The 17136-nt window shown below is 37.5% G+C and overlaps 1 pseudogene; it reads left to right on the top strand.

Annotated features, from left to right (window-relative positions):
* The first annotated feature begins 5637 nt into the window (after window positions 1-5637).
* LOC147911670 (synaptophysin-like) lies at window positions 5638-11705 on the top strand (annotated as a pseudogene).
* The last annotated feature ends 5431 nt before the right edge of the window (window positions 11706-17136 follow it).

Genomic DNA, 17136 nt, shown 5'->3' with positions numbered 1-17136 from the left:
CCTAAACTTACACAGTGTTATATGTCAATTATATCTCAATAAAGCTGTATGAAAAATTAAAATGACCCTTGAATCCAATTATTTAAAAATGTTTAAATTTACAGTAAGCATTTTGGTCATATGTCCTTTCAGACATGATTCCATACATCCAGTACATATACAAATTAATAGATATTTTATCTAAAAAGGACCATAATAAACGTGCTTTTCTGTGTTTTTTCCTGTTAAAGAAATTAAACAGGGAGATCATTACATTGAAGTGATTCTAATGCCGTGGCTGGTTACTAAGCAAACCAAAACCCAAACCAGAGTCCATTCCTGCAAATGCCTCATGGCTAAGAAATTGAAACTTGAGAACAGCCAATCACCAACAGTCAACTAGGCTTTCCCAAAGAAGACACCACTAAAGATGTAGCCTATCAAATAAGCTCCTTGCATTGCTTCTGTGTCTTCTTTATAAAACCTTTTCTCCTGATCCTATCCATAGAACACTCCTAACCACTTTCAGTTTGGTGTTGCCTGATATGAATCAGTGTTTGCTCAAATAAAATCTTGAAAATTTTAATGTGCCTCAATTTATCTTTTAACACCCATTTAACATTATGTTGTAGACACAAGGATGCCAGAGATAAGCTAATGAATATTGAAGGTTTCAATATTCCAGGTACTATTCCAAGTGTTCTACATAGGTAATGTCTTTTTCCTTCAAAACAATACTCTCTGATATAGACTCTGATCACAATTTCACAGATGAAAATAGAGGCCCAGAGATGTTAAGTAATTTACTCAAAAAGAGGCAAAGTAAAAGTGTCACTTAAAAGTCTACAGCTTTCCTTGCCATCAAAAATTAGATTGAATTAGGATTTCTGACAGCTATATTTTTTAACTATATGATCTTATACATCCCATAATGTTGCTAATCAAGGTCCTACAAATTATTATTCAGGATATACCCAAATTATTGCTATGACAAATAAATTTTATTAACCATCATTTCTCTCCTTGTACAGTTATGTTTAGTGGAACAGATGTAAAAAGGGAAATGCATACATTAAATTTCTGTGTATCCAAACTGCCCTCCAAATAATTTTTATAATATATCCTCCTATAATCTTTAAATGAGATAGGTTCACTCACATCTTGAAAAGAAAAAGTAAAGTGACAGGCTATTTATAGCTCCTACAAATAGTTTATTTTACAATCAATTTCTTTGATTACTTAGTGATGTGAAAATCAAAGTTTATTGGTCTTTTAATTTTTTTAATGAACTACCACATTTTTATATTCTCCTACTAAGAGTTTAGTTGCCTTGGAATTTAGTTGTTGTCATTATTATAGTAGTAGTATTATAGAAGTATCAACTGTATTAAAAATATTCTTACCAGGTTTCATTACAATATAGTAGCTTTTCTTCAAATATCAATTTTTAGATTTGTGTAATTGATATTATTTTTTTTCTTTATAGGTATTGATTTCTATAACATTTTTACAAAGAGAAAATTCTACTCATGTCAACCTCAGAGGCTTGTAAAGTATTAGTACAATAAAGCACTACAATTCTATGTTAGTTGATTTAAAGAAACTTAAGGAAAAGCTACCTACCACCTTTCTGAATACCTTTTGAAAAAATCTGTAAAGCTCATAGGACTCTCTGGATTTTTCTTTTACGTCCTTCATGGAATATATGTACAAAGATGCATAAGCAGAAGTCTTTCTCTTAGATTCCTTGGGTCACCTTTGTCCATGTCAACTCATGAAACATATTCATGAATATTAGTTATAATTTTGAAACCAAAAAATCTATTATTCAATTTTTATAAATTTTAATTTAAAATAAGATAAAATATTACACGAGAACTAGTGAACTTTATCATATATTGGAGAACTTCTTGAATCTGTACGTTTGTGTTATTCACCAAATTTGGAAAGTTTCCAGTTATATTTCTTTGGATAGTTCTTCAGCATTATTCTCTTTCTCTCCTTCAGATGATACAAATGTGGGATCTTGTGATTTTTGTCCAAAAGTTTCTGGGACTTTCTTCATTTTTTTTTCAGGCTCTTTTATCTCTGTTCTTCAGACTGCGTGAGTTCTATTGATCTGTACTCAAGTTCACCGACTCTATCCTCTGACATCTCCACCTGCTACCCAGCCCATTCAGCAGTTGTTTTATTTCCGTTATTGTGTTTTTCAGTTCTATAATTTCCATTTGGTTCTGTTTTTATATACAGTTATGCACTGCATAACAACATTTTGGTCAACGATGGACCGCACATACAACAGTGCTCTCGGAAGATTAGTACCATATAGCCTCAGTGTGTAGTAGTCTACACCATCTAGTTTTGTGTAAGTACACTCTGATGTTGACACAATGATGAAATTACCTAATGACACATTTTGCAGAACATATCCCTGTCATCAAGTGACACATGACTCTATATAAATTCTGTTTCTTTGGTGGAATTTTTATCATTTGTTTCAAGAAAATTTATAATTGATTATTTACATATTTTTTAATGATGACTGGTTTAAAATCCTTGCCAGATGTTTCCAATATCTAATTCTTTTCAATATTGGCTTCAGATAATTGCCTTTTCTCATTCAAGTAACGATATTTTTGGTTCTTGGTATGACAAGTATTTTGGGGTATATTCTGGATTTTTGTCTATTATCTTAGGAGACTATGATTCCTGTTTAAATCTGTTATTTTAGCAAGCTGTCATCTTGTTTAGGTTCAGCACACAGGTCCTGACTTACTTTTATGGGCTTCAGTTCCAAAGACCATTTAATTTTGAGAAACTCTGAGGGCTGTAGCTCAAAAACAATTTAATTTTCAGGGATTTTGGTGTTTTAGAGAATCCCACTGGTCTTTGAGAATGCTGCCTCAAGGGTGAGAGAAGAGGTTCCTCAGACTGGGCTGCTATGTGTTCCTCCAGGAACCAGAGGATTCTCAGGCAGAGCAGGAAAAGAGAGCATTTCTCTTGGTCACTGTGTCTTCAGGGCACACAATTTCCATTTGAAGAGGGATTTCAGGGAAGGATAAGCCTACCTGTGCTTTGTTGTTAGGTTGGGGCTCAGGAACAGGTGGGTTTGGAATGCTTTCTGTAGGTTGGGAAGATCAATTCACCCTCCTTTCATCTTTCAGAGTTCTCCTGCACACATAAAAGTGACACATTATCCTGTGAAAAAATGTTCAAACTCACTAATAAATAGAGAAATATAAATTATAACAATCTTTAGATGCGATTTCTCATTTATAAGGTTAGCAAAAGTTAAAAAGCAATTAAAAATTAGAAAAACAACATTCTGTTATTGAGGTGATGAAGAAATAGGCACTCCTACACATTGTAATTGTAATGCAAAGTGATACCACAACATACCAAACTTAGTGGGATGCCGCTAAAGCACTGCTGGAGGGAAATTTACTATTGTGAATGCCTATATTAACAAAAAGGAAGATCTCAAATTAAAAACCTAAACTTCAAACTTAAGATTCTAGATACAGAATGAACTAAACCCAAAGCATTCAGAAGGAAAAAAATAAAGATTTGAGCAGAAATAAACGAAAGCAAAAAAACGCAAACCAAAAAAAGAAACGCAACAAAACCAAATACAGTCTCCAACTTACATGGTTCGACTGACGATTTTTCCACTTTATGGTGGTGTGAAAGCGACACACATTCAGAAGGAACGATACTTCGAATTTTCAATTTTGCTTTTTTCCTGGGCTATTCATATGGAGTTATGATCCTCTCTGGTGATGGTAGGCATGTGATTGTGAGGGTAAACAACTGATATACCTACAACCATTCTGCACCCAGACAACCATTCTGTTTTTCACTTTCAATACAGTATTCAATAGATTACATAAGATATTCAACAATTCATTATAAAATAGGCTTTGTGTTAGATGATTTTGCCCAACTGTAGGCTAATCTAAGTGTTCTGAGCACGTTTAAGGTAAGGTAGGCTAAACTATGATGTTTGATAGGTTAGGTGTCTTAAATTTATTTTCAACTTAGGATGGGTTTATCGGGAGGAAACCCCATCATAAGTCAAATAAGATCAGTATTAGTTCTATGGAAAGATCAACAAAATTTAGAAATCTTTACTTAGACTGACCAGGGGAAAAAGCACAGAGAAAATTCAAATTATGAAAATTAGAAATAAAAGAAAGGATATTACTAATTACCATACAAAAATCAGAAGCATTGTAAGGGAGCCAAAAAATTAGATAATCTGGATGAAATGGACAGACTGCTAGAAAGACACAAGTACCAAAATTGATTCAAGAAAAACAGGAAACCTTAATAGACATGTAATAAAACAGTTGAATTAGTGAAAAAAACAACAAAACTACCCACAACAGAAAAGCCGCTACCTAGACTACTTTACTGGTGAATTCTACTATACATTTAGAGAATTAACACAACTCTCTCACAGTCTTCCAAAAAAAATAGAACGTGGGAAACTTCTAACCTGATTCTATTAGGCCACTTTGGAAAACAGGCTAGTACTTTCTCAAAAGTTTAAACATAGTATTACCAAAAGATCCAGCAATTCCACTTCTCGGTTTATGTCCAAAAGACTGACAGGAGGTGGTCGAATTGGTATTTGTACACCTATATTAACAGCACTGTTATTCACAAGAGCTAAAACTAGAACTATTCACATAATTCAAAATATCCACCAAGGGAATAACTGAAATGTGGCATACATACAGTGGAGTATTAACCAACCTTATAATAGTAGATCCATGCTACAGCATGGATGAAGGTGGAAATAGTATGCTAAGTGATTTTTCCTGATTGTTGTTAATGTTTCACGGATGTACACATAAGAGGAGAGGATTAAATGAGTGAACACATTGAATATACTCATTAAAGGGCCTGGCAAAAATGTCATACTGTAAAACCAAGAGGTCCCCGTCTTCTGACACCTCTACCTGTTTTTCAAGAGAGAACTTATCTTCCTCCTGTTCCAGCCTCGGAACAGTCTTCCGGCTGGAAAGGCTACCAGCGAGACTCAGGTACGGTTCACTCTGGGGCACGCGGGCCTGGTTGGGGCGCAAGAGGCTGTTCCCGCAATCGCGCGCCACCCCCGCCGCCCGCCCTTGATAGCACGCGCCTCCTGCCCGCCGCAGGGCTGAATGCAGCTGCTAGCAGATACGGCTGTGGTGAATCAAAAAGCGCTCAAGCCACAGTGGACAGAGGCCGCCAGTTCCCCGCCGCCCTGCCGACTATGAGAAGTGGTACCCAGGCTTCTGGCAGCGGAGACCCGCTTCCTGGCGCTTGGGCTGAAGTCTGCGCAGGCGAGGGGAGGAGGAAGGAGGTGGAGAAAAGGAACGAGCTGTTTGTCACTCCCAGAGCCGTCCGAACTGCCGCAGTGGGGGCCGCCAGAAGCCTCGTTCCTTACAGGCGACCGCAAGGGGAGGAAGGGGCCTTGGGGCTGAGGCGAAGGCAAGCGGGTACAGGAAAGGAGAGTGGAAAGAAGACCAAGAGAAAGCGGGTGCTTGAGATGAACTAGGAGATCGAGCAACAGAAAGAGTGGAGGCGGGGCTTGGGAGGGGTGTGGCTGACACCTGCTCCTCCCAAATAGCCAGACAGTACACGAGTAGATTACTCATAAAATCAGTTTCGATGACGTAAAGAATCTAGTCCAGCTTGTGAATCAATGAATGAATACAATTTTTCCTTTCCACAACACATACCCCTGTCCCTCACCTTGTACAGCCCTCGAAAACTCTCAAGGGCACAATTTCACCCTTTTGTCTCTCTTCACTGCTTCAACCCCCTTCCATTCACTCTTCAGACCTCACCTCCGACTCCCTCCGCCATTTGATTCTTCTTGATAGCCTCCCCAGCCTTATAGGTCCCCACTACTCCTTACCTTCGGAAGTCTTGACCCCTTAAAGAAGGTCCCTTTATGAAATCCCCTGCTATCTGTCACTTTCCCCACTAGCACAGCTACGTACTTCAGTTCCAAGTCGTCAAGGAGCCCCTTGGCTTCCTCAAGGTTTTGCAACGGGAGTATGAGCCAGGCAGTGGGGGCTGGGGAGAAGAATGTGGCTAAGCAGTGGGGGAAGTCTGAGGCAGAAATGAGTATTGGGAATGAGGGGAAAGTGGAAAGAGGTCAAGGTGAAATCAGAAAGATGCACCACTCCAACTTTTGGAAATTCTACTGTCCTGGGACCAACTTTTGAGAGAGAAGTAGGGAGGCACAGCCTATAGCTGGGGTGTTGGGGAAGGAAGCAATGGACAACAGCAATAAGGAGAAAGATGGAGCTAGAGAGATCCAAAGCCAGAGGGAAAAGAAGAAAATGAAAAAATATATATATATAGTATGTCTGTGTGTGTATATATTATGGAGGAGAGAGAAATTAGGAAAAGCAGACAGTGAAACAGACATAGTGACAAAGAAAGAGAGAAAAGCAGATGGGGACAAAAAGAGAGACAAACAGATTACTAGAAAAAAGAGATGTAAAAAGAATCACACACAAGAAAAGACAGATACAGAAAGAATGAGACAAACAGGCAGAAAGAAACAAACAGAAAGTAGTAGAGATGGAGGGAGGTAGAATAGAGAGAAAAAAGACAGACAGGCATACAAAGTGGAAGACAGAAAGACAGAAATAAGGCGAGATATGCCAAGAAAAATAGTCAAAGATTGAAAAAAAAAAAAAAGACAGTCAAAGAAAGATACACATTAACATAATCAGAGACAAAAGAGAAAGACAGTTCAAGAGGTCTAGACAAGGGAGGAGGTGGAGAAGAGTAGTAACACTGATTCAGGGGAGAGAGGCCTAAGAGAAGAGATGCCAAGGAACAGAGGAAGGATGGACAGAAACAGAAGAATATGTAGATCTGTAAGAGAAAGAGAAAAACACAGAGAAAGAGAAAAACTAGTAAAGAAAGACACACAGATAGAAAAACAAAAAGTGAAAAGAATATAAATACATAGACATACAGTAATTCACAGGCTGCTATGAGTAAAAAATACAGACAGAGAGAACAAGAAATACATGGACTCAGTACTAGAAAAAGAGACATAGAGCTGAGATAGAGAGACAGTGAAATGGACATACAAATAGACCTGGAAAATACAAAGATAGACATGAGACAAAATAAAAAAAGATAAGAAAACTCAAGGATACAGAGACAGCAACTATAGAAGACAGACCCTATCTACTAGTCTCACTTCATGCAGGCTCTATGTGCTTTGTCTCTCATACACACAGTAAACACAAGTAATCTCTTTACCCCAGGACACTCTAAACCCAGATTAATGATATTGCTATTATTTTGGGTGCATACAATGGTATTGGATTGTACCAATCCAATAAGTGGATTGGATGGCATTGATTTGCTTCCTACCCAACCCAGTCCTCAACAGGTGCGGTAGAACTCTGCACCATGAACTCACTGTGGCCATTGCTATTATCCAAGTTCTTTGCCATCTTCACTTTTGCCCCAGTGGCAACTGCAGTGGTGAGATCTGGCTCAGTGTGGAGTGTGTCAACAAGACTGACAGTGACCTCAGCATTACAGTCAAGTTTGAGTACTTTTCAGATGTGCCTGCACTGTAATAGACCCCACAAAATCCCACAGCTCTGGAAGTGAACAGGGAACAGAGGGTGGGTGACAGCTTGGGAATATGGCCAATATGGTATCACTTTCACAGCATATCCTCTTGGAGGTCCCTTCCACAATGCTCAGTCTGGGTTGGTCTTGCATGGATACACTTACTCTCTACCCTCAAATACCACATTATAAGGCTATTCCCTGCCCAGGACCAGCAACTATTTGCATCACATATGTTCTGAGTGTCTACCTTTTGTCAAATACTGACTGGGCACCAAAAATACTACAGTGACAAAAATAGACAGAGATAGCCTTTGTAGGGCTTATGATTGAGTGGAGGATAAGGGAACTGGACAGATAATAAATAAAGAATACATAGTATGCATGCAGGTGAAAAGCACACAGAAATTGCTCACTTAATGTTAGCTGTTATCATACCTCATTCATTTACCACTGTGCACTATGCCTTCTTCTAGATACTTAAAACAACATGTCAGTGAATAAAAAAACAAAAGCAAAAGGAAATTCTAGCCACTTTGAGGCTTATGTTCTAGGAAGGAAGACAGATTTTCAAAAATTTAAAAATAAACTATGGAGAATATTAATAGGTGCAAAGTACACAACTGCTCAATTAATGTAAGCACATTGATTATTCAGCCTTGACTTTCAATATATGCTTTTGCTACCTATGTAGTGCCAGACACCAGAGACACAGAGCAAAACAAATCTTATGAAGCTGACATTCTAGTGGTAGGAGATAGATATTAATGAAGTAAATAAATGCACAAAATAATTGTGGATTATTATTAAATTTAAGGAAGAACATACACAATATTTTGTATTAAAGAATAACCAGAAGGACTTACTTAGATATGGAGATTGTTTGAATCTAATTCTACAGTTGTGATATTTACTGAAAATCTATTAATTTAGGGTACTGTGCTCAGCACTGGAAACAGAAGAGTATATGGAAAACAAGTTGAGGTCTTTGTACTTAAAGAACACTTTTTTTGGCCCAGTCCATAGTCTGTACTGCTCACTAAAATCTCTCAAAACCACTTACTGGTTTTGCAAACTTGAGGAAGTGATAGTAATGGAGATCTAAGGAGAAAAACAAAGCAGGGAATTAGGTTAGGCAGTTGTGGATAAGAATTACAATTCAGTCTAAATCGGGAGTAATATCTGAGAAAAAGCCTAAAATGAAAACATGCTTAACTTTTTCTGGAAATGGTCAGAAGAACACAATGGCAGGAGTGGAATAACACCTATCTCACAAGGATGCCTAGTGGACAGCAAGTGCTCTGTGAACAGTTACTTCTTATTCTTTCTTCAATCTTGTCAGGATCTGGGTGACCTATGAGTGGAGGTGGGGATTCTTAGACTCTGGGCCACACTTGCCCACCTCTCTCTGTAGGCTGCATCAAGTATCCCTTGATGCACCCACCTGCCAAGGGGTACCACACAAGTCTTCCTGGTGGGAGGCTACACTTCATCAGCTGAATTCTTTCTTATGGTTGCTGTGTTGCTTTCCTCTATTCCACAGGGGCTCTGGCCACTTAAATCTTCCTGCAGAACAAGTATCAAAAGAACAACAAAAGACTTATGTTGATGAGTACTCACAGCCACTTTCATGCAGGGGCCTTGGAAACACAGCCATATTTATAGGATATACACATACAAGGACATGCAGCCCCCTGAGAATTCGTGACAAGACCACACACTGCATTACAGCATGAATACTGCTATTGCTACAAGGTGAGTGGGATATATAACCACAGAATTTCAGGCAGACAAACACATGAGCACAACCCGCTATGGCTATACATGCTGTTGCTGTTGTACGGATACACTGGGGAGGCGGTCAGAGCCATGGGGCCCACACAAAATCTTTAGGAAGTCATCACAGAAGTCCAGGCACAGTTAACTGAGAACTCTCATACAACCATAAAACCAAAAGAAAGTAATATATTAACATGCTCATTTCGACATATTATGCCACATACACAGCTCAAGTCCTACACAAGTATACTCACACCCATTGTAGAAAGAAATACATATACAAAAGTTACATATGCTTCCACAAATTCAGATAATTTTCCCACAGATGCAACCATATCCTCTTTGTTACACATATAGTCATTCACACTTTTATGTCTATAAGTCCACTTCAACAGACTATACTCCACAGAAGTATGGAGAGTATGAAAGCTCAACAGTGAGGATATTGGAGACAGGAATCCTTGGAAAACTGTTTTACCTGTAGAAACCCTGCAATCCTGAGTTCCACTGCCACATTATGGAACAGCCTACTCACTAAGCTTCTCCCGTCTTCCAGGACTTCCTAGTTACAGTGGTGTTCAGCTTCATGTGGTTGATGAGTTCATCAGCATAGGCTGAGAGGATGCATGATGTGAAGGTGGCCACAAGCCCCAAAAACCTCATCAAGGCAATGACCATTTGCCTAGGACTACCTGCAAAGAGATGAAGGATCCTCTGATCTCCAGCCTCAACACCTCTGTGGTAAGCTAGGCATCCTGAGTAACAAGCTGGAGCACCCTCGTGTAAAATGTAGTCTGGCATGGTGGATGGAGGAAGAGATGGGGAAAGAGAAAACTCGAGAAAAATTCTTGAGGGATCCCTTGATGAGGCATGCCACAAAAGAGCCTTGAATCCTTAGGTGGACTTGAAGCAGAAACGTCTCTATGGGAGTCCTGGGAATGTTGTTTTGGAATCAATTGTGGGACAGGAAATGTTCCTGAGACCATGGTGACTCTAATCCCAGGACCAATTCTGGTAGTTACATCTGTATGAACTTTGGCTTTCCAACCATCCTCTCTAGATCTAAATTTCCTTATTTGCAAAATGTAAGGATAGCTTTAGACACCTATCAGATTTCCCTTAACTGAGAAATTATATGTGGAATAAGAATACACAGTGCAGGCTGAAGCCAGCCTGTCTGGTTTAAAATCTCAGTTACCCTGTTTATGAGCTGTGTTGTCTTGAATATGTTCATTAGCATCTTCAAGCCTCAGTTTCTTATCTCTAAAACAAGAAAGGTACTAATGATTTAAACATGCTTAGAAGACAACAGAGAAAACATAGTAAGGCATATAAACATGTATATGTCTATATGAATACATGAATGACTATATTTATACATTTTAATGTATATATAAATAAATTCATATATATTTATATGAATTAATATGTTACTATACATATTTGTTACTTAAAATGAATTTATCTGTTCAATGTATGTTACACATATATAAATGCAAATACATGTGGGTTTATATGTATATATACTATATAACATAAATGTATATAGTACATATACTATTATTAAAACGATTAAAGAAGATAATATAAGTGACACAAACTTTATTTAACTCTTCATGAAACGGGCAGTCTCCATTCCCAAAGGTGCACTGTCCTGCAAAATGGGGCAGAAGACAGGAAGCTTTTATAGCATAAAAAATAAGGAACAAGGAAGGAAAAAAACCTAAAATGAATAAGAAACAAGGAAATAAGCATAGAGCCTAGAGCTGGCTTGGCATTTGGAGATTGACTGACTAGATATACTGCATGTCTGGTCAAGTGGAGCATTTACAGCTTTTATAGCATTATAGGAAAACCCACCAAGAGCAGCTCCATCTTGGGACTAGAAATTTATTTCAACAGTTGGTGCACTGGCCTGAAACTATCCAGGTTTCCTTGTGGCAGGAGAGAATTCTACTACTGAACCACCAATTTATTTCAACACTATATATATGTAAGTATATAAATTCTTACATAGGTAATACTGATAGATCTCCAAATTCCCCAAACCCTGAAGGTGATCTTTCTGCAGTGGGACTCAGAGAGTTTCAGAAACCACCACTCACACTTGGTGCCTCATCCCGTCATCTCCCCATCCCAACCCTCTCCTCCCCACTGTGGCTCTCCAGGTTGCCAAGGAACCAGCAGCTGGGCCTTGTCTCCCCCAGGCATTTGGCTTCCTGAACCTGGTGCTTTGAGTCAGCAACCTGTGTTTCATGTTCAAGGAGAGAGGCTGGGCTGCCCCATACCTGTGTCTGCCTCCTGGGGCCCCTGAGAAGCAACAAGCGTATGGTGAGGCAGGCTACTGATAGGGCCTCAGTGGGTATGGATCCCAGAACTCATCAGAGTAGCTTGGAGTAGCTACCAGCCTAACTATAGACAGTCGGTCATTGGTGGTGGCAGGGGGCCCTCAGGGTGTGCCCCTCCTTCTCCAATCAAATGTAGTCTGGCAAGTGGCAGGCTGGCAATGAGGCCTAGCAGCGTACATGAAAGAGAAAAATGGGGAACCTGGATAGACCGGTATGTATTCATTTTTGCAATCTGAGAACACAGGATATTTTTGCATTTATTTGTGTCTTCAATTTCTTTCATCAGTGTCTTGTAATTTTCAGTGTATAGGTCTTTCACCTCCTTGGTTAAATATATTCCTAAGTATTTTATTTTGGGGGGATGTTATGTATTGTGAGTGGGATTTTCTAAAATTTATTTTTCAGATAGTATAGAAATGCAACTAATTTTTATATGTTGATTTTTTATCCTGCAATTTTACTGAATTCTTTTATTCTAACAATTTTTGGTGGAGTCTTTAAGGTTTTCTATATGTAAGATCATACTATTTGCAAAGATAGTTTTTCTTCTTCCTTTCCAATTTGAATGCGTTTTATTTCCTTTTCTTGCCTAACTGCTCTGCCTAAGGCCTCTCCTGTACCATGCTAAATAGGAGTGGTGAGAGTAGCCACCTTTATCTTGTTCTTGATCTTAGAGGAAAATCTTTCAGCCTTCCACCACTGAATGTGATATTGGCTATGGGTGTATCATATATAGCTTTTACTGTGATAGGTATGTTCCCTCTATATCAAATTTGCTGAGCAAATTATCATTAAAGGATGTGGAAATTTGTCAAATGCTTTTTCTTCATCTATTGAGATGATCGTATAATTTTTATCTTTCATTTTGTTAATGTGGTGTATCACATTGATTGGTTTATGGATGCTGAACTATCCTTCCATCTCTGGAATGAACCCCATTTGATCATGGTGTGTGATGCTTTTTTTTTTTTTTTTTGGTGAGGGAGATCAGCCCTGAGCTAACCTCTGTTACCAATCCTGCTCTTTTTTTTTTTGCTGAGGAACATGGGCCCTGAGCTAACATCTGTGCCCATCTTCCTCTACTTTACACAGGACACCGCCACAGCACGGTGTGACAAGCGGTGTCCATGTTCGCCCGATTGAAACTGCTAACTCTGAGCCACCAAAGCAGAGCACGCGCACTTAACTGCTTGCGCCACCTGGACGGCCTCTGTGTAATCCTTTTAAAGTGCTATTGAATTTCATTTGCTTGCATTCTGTTGAGAATTTTTGCATCTATATTCATCAGGAATGTTAGCCTGTAGTTTCCTGTCTGGCTTTGGGTCTGGGAAATGTTGGTCTCATAAAATGAGTTTGGGAGTTTTCCCTCCTCTTCAACTTTTTGGAAAAATTTGAGAAAGATTTGTGCTAATTCTTCTTTAAATTTTTGGTAGAATTCACCACTGAAACTAGTTGGTCTTGGGCTTTTCTGTATTAGGAGGTTTATGATTACTGATTCAATCTCCATATAGATATGTACTGTTAAAATGGCCATACTACCCAAAGCCATCTATAGACTCAAGGCAATCCCTATTAAAATTCCTAAATTTGTATGGAATGACAAAGACCCAAAACAATCCTGTGAAAAAAGAATAAACTTGGAGGATCACATTTCCTGATTTTAAATTATACTGCAACATTATAGTAATCAAAACAGTATGGAAGTGCCAGGAAAATAGACACATAGATCAGTGGAGCAGAATTGAAAGCCCCAAATGCTCATATATATGGTCAACTAATATTTGACAAAGGAGTAAAACCACCTAATGGGCAAGCATAGTCTCTTCAATAATGTTGAAGTGTCGTGATAACTGGATAACAACACACAAAAAAATGAAACTACACCCCCATCTTACACCACTCACAAAAATTAACTCAAAATGGCTAAAGACTCAAACATACTGCCTGGTACTTTAGGTCTCCTAGAAGAAAACATATGGGCGATGATCCTTGACATGGATCTTGGGAATGATTTTTTGAATATGACAACAAAAGCATAAGCAACAAAACCAAAAATAAACAAGTGGGATACATTAAACTTAAAAGCTTATGCACAACAAAAGAAACTATCAACAGAATAAAAAAGCAATTTACAGAATGGGAGAAAATACTTTCAAACCATCTGATAAGGGATTAATATAAAAAATATATAAAGCACTCATGCAACTCAATAGCAAAAAAAAAAAAATCTGATTTAAAAATGTGTAAAGATCTTGAATAGACATTTTTCAAAAGAAGATATACAGATGGCTAACAGGCAAGTAAAAAGATGCTCAATATCACTAATCATCAGGGAAATGCAAATCAAATGAAATATCACCCGGCACCAATACGGTGAGGATGTGGAGAAAAGGGAACCCTTGTGCACTGTTGGTGGGAATGTAAATTGGTGTAGCCATGATGGAAAACAGTATGCAGATTCCTCAAAAAATTAAAAATTGAACTACCATATGATCCAGCTATTCCACTGCTGTGTATTTACCCAAGGGAAATGACATCAGGATCTCAAGGAGATATAAGCACCCCCATAGCCATTGCAGCACCATTCACAACAGCCAAGACACGGAAACAACCTAAGTGTCCATGCATATATATATATATACACATACAGTGTAATAATATTCAGTCATAAAAAGAAGGAAGTCTTGCCACTTGCAACAACGTGGATAGAGGGCATAATCCCTTGAGGGCATTATGTTAAGTGAAATAAGTCCGACAGAGAAAGACAAATACTATTAATTCTCACTTATATGCAAAATCTAAAGAAAAGCAACTCATAGAGATACAGGACAGAAGGAGGGATGGGAGAAATGGGAAGATGTTGGTTACAAGGTACAAAGTTTCACTTATAAGATAAATATGATCTGGGGAACTAATGTACAGCATAGTAAGTAGAGTTAACACTGCTATATTATATACTTGGAAGTTGTTAAGACAGTAGATCATAATGGTTATCACTACACAGACACAAAAAGGTAATTATGTGAGGGGATGCAGATGTTAACCAACCTTATTATGAAAATCATTTTGCAATACATACACGTATCAAATCGTCACATTGTACAGCTTAAATTTACATTTTATATGTCAATTATATCTTAATAAGGCTGGAGAAAATAAAAAGGAAGAGTATACTTGAGAAGTGAGGCTACTGAGTACATTAGCAAAAGTTATAGAGATGAAACTCAATTTGTGACCACATACATAAATCTTGGAAGTTAGTTTGGTTTTCCTCCAATCCCCAGCTTCCTTTACATCATCTGACCCAGAGTTTCAGCCAAACCAGAAGTAAGTCGAAGACAAGAAGTGATAATCAATGCTGCTCAGAAAGATGGTCACAGCATGATATCCGCAGGAAAAATACAGGTCTTAGAGCCAGGCTAACATAGATTTGGATCTTGTTCTACCACTTACGAGCTGAGCACCCCCGGGGAAAGAATCTAAATCTCTCTGATCTTCAGTTTCCTCATCTGTAAAATATGTATCAACAAAACCAACAGTTAGTTACTGAAAAGTCAATTCAACTGAAGAATCGTTAGCTAGACTTAACAAGGAGAAAAAGAGAGAAGATGCAAAAAAGGAGAAATGAAAGTGGGGACATTACTACCAACCTTACAGAAATAAACAATTGTGTCTCAACAGAATAGATATCCTAGAAAAACACAAACTATCAAATTACCCAAATGGACCCAAAAAGAAATAGAAAATCTGAGCAGACCAGTAATAAGTAAAGAAATTGAATCAGAAACCCAAAAATCTCCCAACATCAGAGAATTCAGGTCCACAAGCCGTCACTAGTGAATTCTACAAATCATTTAAAAAAGAATTCGCATGAATCCTTCTCAAGTTCTTTCCAAAATTTCTCAAATTCTTGTCCTCCATAAAGATAGAACACTTGCTAACTCATTCTATGACACCAGTATTACCTTACCACCAAAGACAAAGACACAAGAAGAGAAAATTAAAGTCTAATACCGCTTCCGAATATAGATACAAATCCGTAAAATATACACCATAACAAAGTGAGATTAATCCCAGAAATGCAAGGGTAGTTCAACATAAGAAAATCGATCACTTAACATATATATATTTACACTAATAAAATGAAGTGAAAAAAAAAGATCATCCCAATTGACATAACAGGTATTTGATAAAATCCAACACTTTCATAATAAAAACACTCAGAAAAACAGGAATACAAGTGAACTTCCTCAACATCATAAAAGGCACTTATGAAAATCCCAAAGGGTACAAGACTGCAAGCTTTCCTCTTAAGATCAGAAAGAAGACAAATATGCCACTTTTAAAACTTCTATTAAACTTTGTACTAGAAGTTCTAGTCAGAGCAATTAGACGAGAGAGAGAGAGAACATGACTTGGAAAGGAACAAGTAAAACTGTATTCACAAGCCATGATCTTAATGTAGAAAATCTTCCAAAATCCAAAAACTAACACCTAGAGCTAATACAAATTCAGCAAAGTTGAATGTACAAGACAAATATGCAAAAATCAGATGTGTTTCTATACATCAGCAATGCAATTAAAAATTGGAAAGGAAATTAAGAAGGCAATTTTCTTTACAGTAGCAACTGAAAGATAACATACTCAGGAGTAAATTTAACCAAGGAGGCAAAAGACTTCTACATTGAAATCTACAAAAACATTGCTGGTAGATAATAAAGAAAATCTAAATAAAAGGAAAGAGATCCCAAATTCATGGATTGGAAGACAGTATTTTTAAGATAGCAGTACTTCTCAAAGCAATCTACAGAGTCAATACAATCCCTACCAAAATTCCAATAGCTATTTTTTTTTTCATAAATGGAAAGACAGTAAAATGGAGACAGAGGAACAAAAGAGTTAAGATATACAGAAGACTAAAAGAAACTGCAAACATAAATCATACCTTATCAGTAATTATAATACTTAATATAATTAATTTGTTAAATTATTAATTTAATTATTAGACAGATAAAACTCTCCAATTAAAAGACATAATGGGTTTTAAAAATTATCAAACTGTATTCTGCTACAAGAGACACACTAGATATTCCAAGGAATAAATAAGTTAAAATTTTAAATATGCAAACAACATGTAAACAACAACCAAAAGAGAACTGGGGAGGAAGATTGTTATGGATGTTAGCTCAGGGTTGATCTTCCAAAAAAAAAAGAAAGAACTGGAATGGCTACACAAATATCAAAGTAGATTTTATCAATACAAATGGCAAAAAGGCACACAATAAGATGCTCAACATGACTTAGTCATCAGAGAAATACAAATCAAAACTACAATGAGATACCAACTTCATGTAATAACTGTAATGAAAAAGACAGGCAACAACAATTGTTGGCGACGATATGGAGAAATTAGAACACTCATCCACTGCTG

The sequence above is a fragment of the Ceratotherium simum genome, chromosome Y (assembly GCF_057802395.1).
Source record: "Ceratotherium simum simum isolate JZ-2026a chromosome Y, ASM5780239v1, whole genome shotgun sequence".
Lineage (NCBI taxonomy): Eukaryota > Metazoa > Chordata > Mammalia > Perissodactyla > Rhinocerotidae > Ceratotherium > Ceratotherium simum.
The sequence above is the reverse complement of the archived record's forward strand: the minus strand, read 5'-3'. Positions and strand labels throughout refer to the sequence as shown.